We start from the raw sequence: 10,218 nt of genomic DNA, 5'->3' as shown, positions 1-10,218 counted from the left end.
TCTGATTCCGGTGTTGATTTCTGCTGTTTAGTTTTAGTACATCACCTATTGCACGTGTGGTTGGGAAAGTTCAAGGGGCTGTAATTCTGCTGTTACCAGAGCAATGTAGCAAGAACAGAAGGCTAAAATATTACACCCCTTAATAATATCTGAAGATATCACAGACAAGGAGTTTGTGATATCGTTAACCCCACCACATTCCAAATATTAAGACAAAAACCACTTCAGGAATTTTCATTAGCAGGAGGGTCGGTAGCTAGAGAACACAGATTTAAGATATTTGGCAACCCCGGGGAAAATTGAATCTGAAGAGAAGGGGAGAGGTTTAGGGAGGGAATTCCAGAACTTAGGGCCCAGACTGCTGAAGGCACGGCTGTTAATGATGGAGCGATTGAAATCAGGGCCGCTCAAGAGGCTAGAACTGGAGGAGTGCATAGGCCACAGAGGATTGTGGGGCTGGGGGAGATGACAGAGATGGGGGAAGGGATGGGGATATGGAGGGATTTGAAAACACAGACGAGAATCTTAGAATCAGGGTGTTGGTGGACCAGGAGCCAGGGTAGGTCAGGGAGTGAAGAGTGAACGGGGTCTCGGCGTGAGTTAGGAAGTGGGCAGCGGAGTTTGGAATGAGCTGAAGTTTATAGGGAGTAGAATGTAGGAGGCCGGCCAGGGGTGCATTGGAATAGCCCAGTCAGAGCTAACAGTGGGGAAGATGTGTCCAGATGATGCTAAAGCAATAACAATTTCTGTAAGAGCTAAAGATCCACATGAATTTGGGGTGGGGAAAAGGGAGACAAAAGATGGTAAGTTTTGTGAAGCAAAGTAGAAACATTTAATAAAGCTTTTGCATTTTATGGAAGCTATGGATATCTAACATGGAAGTGGTGGAGAAACACAGCCTCCTTGCCCCACACCCTCCCACCATTGGTTGTTCAACACATCCATCCACACTCTTCATACCAATCGGAAAGCATTATCAAACTGGGTGATTCTTAGCTGTCAGCCTTTCCTTCTATCTCCAATGTTTTGTTACAATTAATGAAAATGTTCAAGGACAATGATAAACAGACAATTCTTTGATGGCCCCACAATTGTCTTCCTGGTTTGCTCCTCGCAGTGTCCGAGGAGATTAATTCCTGGACACACCAAGATAATCCTGAAGGGTTACCAACCCACCACCACCGTCACACCCCCCTCCCCCACAAGGCCATTTGCAGCCGCCACTGAAGACATCTATGATGCAAGCCCACCAGGGACAGATTTACAATGAAACACGCCATGTCATGGTCCAGGGCCCCCAAACGATGGGGAGGTGGCCCAAAATGAATGAGTTTCAAAGCTTTCAAACTGGATGCAGGAACTGATGTTGCATTTGCAAAGTAAAAAAAGGAAGCACCAAATAAATGAGTTATTTTTGGGACTGAGTTCCCTGTGTGATGGGAATGACAGACTCCTGGGGTGGTCTCAGCAACACCTCTGCCTCTGATCAGCTACAAAAACATACCCGAAGAAAGTACCTGACAAATGATCATTTCACAAAGCGGATTTGTCTCGGTCTCTGTCAAACCTTCACAAAGTAAATAGTGAGATTCTGCTATTCCGCCAGGAAAATGATGCTTAGAAAAGTAAGTTTGAAAGGAGATTGAAATGTTCGGAAGTGATATCAGCAGATAGCTAGGAATTGCTCTTTTTCCAACTAGGTGGCTGCAGCAATTATATTTCCCCCTTTTTTGATAAATCCCTCTCCCACATACACACTCTCTCTCTCTCTCTCTCTCTTTCTCACTCATACAAATTGTGCCACTTGCTAACAAGCTTAGAGCAGACCACTAGGGGCACATGGTGAGCCAATATGCTTTACCCAACAATAGTGAACTCCATCTGCTCCCCTCAGCCCATGATCGCCAATGCAAGTAGGGAGCTCACTCACTGGTTGTTTGAATGAATAGCCAGGGCCATAGATCAAAGGTGTGGGAGGTGGCTCTGGCGCTAGCAGTCTGGCCTCTAGGTCAGATGGTTGTGGGTTCAAGTCCCACTCCTGACCAGACAGACACTCCAGCGAAGTGCTGACCTGTCGGAGATGCCACCTTTGGATGTAAAAGATCCCATGAGGCTATTTTAAATAAGAGCAGGTGAGTTAACCCTTGGTGTCCTGGCCAACACTTATATTCAATCAACATCACACAAAACTGACTCTGGTCATTATGACATTGTTTGTGGGACCTTACTGGGTGTAAACTGGCTGTGGCATTTCCCACATTCCCACTTCAAAAGTATTTTATTGGCTGTGTAGCTTTGGGACTTCTGGTGGTCATGAAAAGCACTATATAATTGCAAGTCTTTAAATTTTGGTATGGCTATATCATGAAAATATAATTTTCCTAATATTGTTGTAATTTATTGTAAAGGTAGGTTAATAGTGGGGTTTGGATTAGATTCTGTGTATAGGTGTGTGTGGAGGTTTTAACTGAATTGCTGGGTGCTTTGATATATCAGAAGGGAAACTAGGTTTGAAATGCTAAATACATAAACATTGTTGAAGTTTTAGAGTGGGAGGTGTGAAGAACATTTACATTTTTAGATAAAGCTAAGCAGTGAATTTCAAAGAGATCGTAAGGTGTTACACCTAGCCAACAGAGGCTAAGCCAAACAGTGTGTTTATTTTTCCCAAAGATTATTGATAATATGAGTATTATGAAAGATTTATATTATGGAAAAATGAAGTTGCAAAGACAGATTGGGACAATGTGATTTACATTAAAACAGATGAGATTATGTGTAAGAAGAAGCATTCTAAGATCCAACAAGTGTGAAAAGCCTCTAGCCTCTATGTACCAAGCTGCTGTCACCAACAACCGAAGCTAAGAGAATTCATTTTAAATATCACTGTCCCGGGTATTGTGTGCTTTGCCTGGGCCTGTTAAAATCTATGCTGTTTTAATGTTGGCTTAACAGAGCTAGATTAATTAGGGAATTTATGAGTTATCATAGTAGTAATTTGTAGACCTATGCATGTGTTTAAAATCATTTCTTTTATTAATAAATGTTTAATTTAGTTTTGTAAAAAAAACCTCTAAGACCCGGTGGACTTATTACTACTGAATTCAAGGCATACATCTTGAAATAAAAATACAAATTGCAAAAACAGTTGTGGCAGCTGTTTCAAGTTTCCCTCTGGGATTTGAGCAGCTCAGCATTTACCATCCACTGTGCCATAACAGGCTATGAGGTGGTTTTAAAAGTACCAGCCCACCATTCTGGGACAGGAGGAATTGTAGTCCCCACACATGCTTACCTCAATAATGCCAAGTTAGACTCAGTGACAGGAAATAAATAGAGGCAGATTCGCCTGGCACTGCTCTGGGCTACATCCTATCAGCTGGTTTCATAGTCACATCTTTGGAATCATTCCTTGGCTCTCACACCAGATTGTGTCCAGCACAGAGAGGCACCAGAAACTGGATTGGAAAGCAGACCATAGTCAGATGGTGGAGGGGAGATGCTGGGCAGTTCCAGATCCTCACTCCGCACATTCCCATTCTCTCTTAATAATCAGCAAGCTTTGATGGAGAGAGGAGTTTCAGTAAAACCTCGGCAGTTTGGTCAGAGGTTGAATCATTGACCTTGAGCTGAGTTTTAATTTAAATGATTGTAACACAGGCCGGTCTGAAACCACAACAGCAGCTCATGCTCTTCACTGAGCGACACTCATGAGATTTTCCAGTGAGTGATGAGATCTCAGTAAAGTGCAATGTTTTTCGGGTCTCCTGGGTAACAGATGTGTTGTCATTGTGCTGTTTTGCCTCAGTAAACTGTTGGCACCGGAGCAGGGTTTCAGTCTGCTGTCCCCGTCTCTAATCAAAATTATACCAACAAACTGACATATCGATGTTCGAGTGGGCAGCTAGTCAGCTTCCCTCTCCTATCTGCAGACACTCTCTCTCCCTCTCTCTCTCTATGTATGATCTGTCCTTGGTTTTTGGCTTCTCTTGTCAGCAAGTTCCACGTTTGCTCGCCTCGCGTTGCAATATTTACCATCATTCAGACAAGAGGTAAGCTTGGATTTCAACAAGGTAATTATTCACACAGGCCTGTTTTTACAAATGAAGAAGCACTGATCAATTTGTGTATTTTCTAACTGTAAATCTGCCACTGAAGCCCACATTCACTCAGAAGGCATCGAGCAAGTTGGACACGTTCTCCCACTGACAGCCAATGGCCACATCATCTGGTGCTGTTACCTTGTGTAACATGAGACACTCCTTGGATGTAAATGGGTGATATCTAAGTCATGGGATTTGTCATGTGTCTCATCAGGTGATTTCTTTGTTCTCTCTCTCTCTCTGGTGTGAGTCAGCAAGCAGCAAAGCTGGTAACCATTCTCCCTCTCCTTGTCCAGTCTCTTCCCACCTACATCCACAATTCCTCTGACACCCTACATCATATCAACAATTTCCAGGCCCCAACCGCCTCCTCTTCACCATGGACATCCAATCCCTCTACACCTCCATCCCCCACCGAGATGGTCTGATGGCTCTCTGCTTCTTCCTTGAACAGAGGCCCGAACAATCCCCATCCACCACTACTCTCCTCCGTCTGGCTGAACTTGTTCTCACACTGAACAATTTCTCCTTTAACTCCTCTCACTTCCTCCAAATAAAAGGTGTGGCTATGGATACCCGCATGGGCCCCAGCTCTGCCTGTCTCTTTATGGGGTATGTGGAACATTCATTTTTCCAGTCCTACTCCGGCCCCCTCCCACAACTCTTTCTCCGGTACATCGATGATTGCTTCGGTGCTGCTTCATGCTCTCGTCTGGACCTGGAAAAATTTATTAATTTTGCTTCCAATTTCCACCCCTCCATTATTTTCACATGGTCCATCTCTGACACTTCCCTTCCCTTCCTTGACCTCTCTGTCTTAATTTCTGGTGATAGACTGTCCACCAATATTCATTACAAGCCCACTGACTCCCACAGCTACCTCGACTACAGCTCCTCACACCCCGCTTCCTGTAAGGACTCCATCCCATTCTCTCAGTTCCTTCACCTCCGTTACATCTGTTCTGATGATGCCACTTTCAAAAACAGTTCCTCTGACATGTCCTCCTTCTTCCTTAACCGAGGTTTTCCACACATGGTCGTTGACAGGGCCCTCAACCGTGTCCGGCCCATCTCCCGTGCATCCGCCCTCACACCCTCTCCCTCCCAGAACCATGATAGGGTCCCCCTTGTCCTCACTTATCACTCCACCAGCCTCCGCATTCAAAGGATCATCCTCCGCCATTTCCGCCAACTCCAGCATGATGACACCACCAAACACATCTTCCCTTCACCCCCCCGGCGGCACTCCACAGGGATCGTTCCATCTGGGACACTCTGGTCCACTCCTCCATCACCCCCTACACCTCAACCCCCTCCCATGGCACCTTCCCATGCAACCGCAGAAGGTGCAACACCTGCCCCTTTACTTCCTCTCTCCTCACCGTCCAAGGGCCTAAACACTCCTTTCAAGTGAAGCAGCATTTCACTTACACTTCCCTCAATTTAGTCTACTGTATTCGTTGCTCCCAATGCGGTTTCCTCTACATTGGAGAGACCAAACGCAGACTGGGTGACCGCTTTGCTGAACACCTTCGGTCTGTCCGCAAGCATGTCCCAGACCTCCCTGTCGCTTGCCATTTCAACACTCCACCCTGCTCTCATGCCCACATATCCGTCCTTGGCTTGCTGCATTGTTCCAGTGAAGCTCAACGCAAACTGGAGGAACAGCACCTCATCTTTCGACTAGGCACTTTACAGCCTTCCGGGCTGAATATTGAGTTCAACAATTTTAGATCATGAACTCTCTCCTCCATCCCCACCCCCTTTCCGATCCCCGCCTTTTTTTCCAATAATTTATATAGATTTTTCTTTTCCCACCTACTTCCATTATCTTTAAATGTATTTCCATCCATTGTTTTATCTCTAACTTTTAGCCTATTTCGATTCCTTCCCCCCACCCCACCCCACTAGGGCTATCTGTACCTTGCTCGTCCTGCTTTCTACCCTTAATGTCACCTATTAGCACATTTCTTAGCTAATATCACCACTGTCAACACCTCTTTGACCTTTTGTCTATGACATCTTTTGGCAATCTCCACCTATCACTGGCCCTCTATCCAGCTCTACTTGTCCCCCCCTCCCCCCCCCCTTAAACCAGCTTATATTTCACCTCTTTTCTATTTTTCCTTAGTTCTGTTGAAGAGTCATACGGACTCGAAACGTCAACTGTGTTCCTCTCCACAGATGCTGCCAGACCTGCTGAGTTTTTCCAGCTATTTTTGTTTTGGATTTCCAGCATCCGCAGTATTTTTTTTTTGCTTTTAACTCTGAGAAACTGCTATGAGTCTGGTGTGTTATTTTATATTTGTCATTTATACTTGAATTGAGATGTTGGTGCTCTTTATAATGAAACATGGCTGTGCCTATTATTGCCAGGAGGTATATTGATGCTCTTTGGGTTTCAAATAGAGTTGCCAATTTTCAAATAGAGATATTGCTGGAAATTTAATTTAATTCTTGTCCTTGATGTTGGTTTTTGCTGGCACATTCATCTCTGGCCATGCGCCACCTTCCTGCACCAATTGCAGGGGGAGGAGGGATCCCAGCGGAGTCCCGGAAATGTGTCTTTAATTCCGGGCGCAGACGTAAATCAGTCAGGAATATTGGGCCGGACCCGCGGACGGAAGACCCGCGGCTTTAAGCATTGAAATAGTGGGTGCATGCATTGCAGGGCTGCCTGTTTAAACCTCCTCCCCGCTGCTTCCGCCGCATTTCCGCTCCCCCTTGGCCGCGCGCAACCCACCCAAGTGCGAAGGGACCCTGCGCCGGGCCAGGGGGGCGAGATTCGGCTTCTCGCGCCGGGCAGCGCGCGGCTGGAGCGAGTGTGAATGCGGACCCGCGAGGGGCGAGCTGTCAATCACCTGTCGCCGCTGCAAAGCCGCAGCATCGTAAAGCCTCAAAAGTCAAGGGCGGGACTGGTTTAATGTCCCCCCAAAACTGGACTGAAGCTGCCCCAACCCGAGCCCCTAATACTCCTCAAAACCGCCTTCAAATAGGTTTGTTGGCGCTGCAGAATCAAGTGCTTAAAATTAAAGGTGGAATACACTGGGAGGGGGAGTGGGGGGGGGGGGGAGTGGAGAGTGGGGGGGGGGAGTGGGGAGGGTGTGGAAGCAGATTCAATAGTGTAACTTTCCAAATCGAGGCATTCAAGAGGGCATTAGATGATTTTTTTGAATAGAAACAATGTGCAAGAGTTACAGGGAAAAGGAATTGTGTAAATGCTTGAAAGGGGAAGGGTAATGGGCCTAACTGCATAGGACCTTCAAAGAGGCAGCCTGGGCCGAATGGCCTTCTCCTGCACTGTTTGATTCTCAAGGCTGGCATCGCCCCAGTCAAAGCGAAATGCTGCGGATGTTGGAAATCTGATCTAAAGACAGAACATGCTGGAAACACTCAGCAGGTCTGGCAGCGGCTGTGGAGAGAGAAACAGAGTTAACTCGCATGGCAAAGTGCAGGCCCGCAGGAATTAGAAGAAATAAATGCACACTCCCCTGGTTCTGTTCGCCAGAGCTGCTTGGGCCCCAGCAAAGTCTAGATCCAGCACATTCAAGGAGACCACACCCCCTTTTTTTACAGCACTAGCTGCTGTAAAGCAGGTAAGTTTAAAGGGCCAGAGAAATTAACAGTCCAGGAGAAGGTAAGTGTCTAAGGTAAGTAGATAGGATTTGGGAGTTGGGGGTGTCCCAGGTCTGGGGTGGAGACTCTGGGGTAGGGGGGAGGGTTTGGGGGCTGAGATTGGGGCAGGGTGGGGTTCCGGGGTCCAAGATTGGGGGGGTGGGGCCGCCTGAGATCAGGGGGTATCCGAGATCGGGGTGGGAGGGTCTGAGATCGGGGGGGGGGCGAGTCCAAAATGTTGGGGGAGCCAATGTCTGGGGGGTTCGGGTTCTGAGCTCGGGGTGGGGTGGGGGGTGGGGAGGAGGTGGGGTTGTTGGAGGTTGGCGGTGGGAGAGTCCTGTGGGGGAGGAGGGGGTCTGAGGGAGTCTGTTGGTTTGCTCTGGGTCTCTACGATAGTTACCCAGAAGTTAGAAGAGGTTCTAATTCTTCTAACTTTTTCTGGGTAACTATTGGTGTAACCCCGGCGGAACCATCCGCAGTTTGTGGTTTAAATCGCATTTTCGGATGGTTCTCAGCACAGGGCAATTGTCCAGAGGAAGTGTGCACTTCTGGGCAATTGCCGTGCAAACCCTTACCTGGGAACTTGCCAGAGGGGTTCTCCAGCGCATCTTTAGGGTACTCCCCAAATCCAACGCTGGGGAGCGCGGAAGTTTCGGGCCAGCGTTTCGAGTCCAATATGGACTCCATGACTATGGACTAGAAACATTAACTCTGTTTCTCCCTCCACAGAAGCTGCCAGACCCGCTGAGTTTTTCCAGCATTTTCTATTTTTATTTGCTTTTCTATAACACCTTTTCACAGTCTCAGCGTGCCCCAAACCCTGGGGATGGGCAATAAATGCTGGCCTAGCCAGAGAAGCCCCATACTCCTTGAATGAATTTTAAAAAGCCAATGAATTATTTTTGAAGTGTGGCGATTGTTGTAATGTTGGAATCGAGACAGCCAATTTGTGCACAGCAAGCTCCCACAAACAGCAGTGTGATGATGACCAGATAATCTGGTTGAAGGATAAGTATTGGCCAGGACTGCCCAGCTCTTCAAGATAGTGCAACAGGATCTTTTACAGGACCTGAGAGGGCAGATATAGCCTCCCTAACAGCAGTGTGGGTGTACTTGCAGCGGTTCAGGATGGTGGCTCACTGTCACCATCTCAAGGACAATTAGGGATGGGAAACAAATGCTGGCCTAGTCAGCGATGCCCGCATCTCATGAAAAAGTGAGGAAGAGACCGGATAGCAGTTTAACATCCCATCTGAAAGACAGCACCTCTGACAGTTCAGCACTCCCTTAGTACTGCATTGGGAGTGCCAGCCTGGATCTTATACTCAAGTATCTGGAGTAGGACTGTGATGAGAGAGGCCCAGGATGGCCAACCTCGTACTTCCACAACTCAGAGTTGCTGGTCAAACTCAGAGCCACAAGGAGACTGCAAGAAAATTGATTGGGTGCCTAAAGACGTCAATTCAAATCATGAGGGGGCTGGACAGAGTAGATAGGGAGAAACTGTTCCCACTCGTAAAAGGATCGAGAACCAGAGGGCACAGATTTAAAGTGATTTGCAAAAGAAGCAAAAGCGATTTCAGAAAAAAAACCTTTTCGCACAGCGAGTGGTTTGGGTTTGAAATGCGCTGTCTAGAAGTGTGGTGGAGGCAGGTTCAATCGAGGCATTCAAGAGGGCATTAGATGATTTTTTGAATGGAAACAGTGTGCAAGAGTTACAGGGAAAAGGCAGGAGGATGGCACTGAGTCATAATGCTCATTTGGAGAGCTGGTGCAGATATGATGGGCTGAATGGCCTCCCTCTGCACTGTAACGATTCTGTGAATTCCAAAAGATCATGAATTCCAAAATCTGACTGAGCTATGAGTTTAATAATCCTAATTCGTTTGCCTAGTCCAGTTGCTGGAGAATTGTGCCTTTTGCAATGTCTTTATTTACTCCGGTGTGGAGTATGTCATTTCATTTTCTAAATTTGTTTAATGGTAATTAGCAATTTCAAAAAGTGCTTAAGCGGTGAGTAACTTTTTAATGTGTTTATTTTTATTTATTTTTTAATTTGTTCATGGGATGTGGGTGTCGCTGGCCAGGCCAGCATTTATTACCTCTCCCTAGTTGCCCTAATTCAGAGGGAATTTAAGAGTCAGCCACGTTGCTGTGGGTCTGCAGTCACATGTAGGCCAGACCAGGTAAGGACAGCAGATTTTCCTTCCCTAAAGAACATTAGTGAACCAGATGGGTTTTTACAACAATCATTTCATGGCCATTATTAGACTTTTAATTCTAAATTGTTTTTATTGAATTCAAATTCCAATTCCATCTGCTGTGGTTGGGATTTGAACCCAGGTCCTGAGATCATTACCCTAGGTCTTTGGATTGCTAGCCTAGCAACAATACCATTATGCCATTGCCTCCCTCCCTCCCCCCACCCCAGCTTAAATAATTTAATATTCAGCTTAATGATTTTACAGTATAGTGTTTCCTTTATTTACTGGTGGTTTTC

Source organism: Cetorhinus maximus, chromosome 7, assembly GCF_964194155.1.
Source record: "Cetorhinus maximus chromosome 7, sCetMax3.hap1.1, whole genome shotgun sequence".
Taxonomy (NCBI): domain Eukaryota; kingdom Metazoa; phylum Chordata; class Chondrichthyes; order Lamniformes; family Cetorhinidae; genus Cetorhinus; species Cetorhinus maximus.
The sequence above is the reverse complement of the archived record's forward strand: the minus strand, read 5'-3'. Positions refer to the sequence as shown.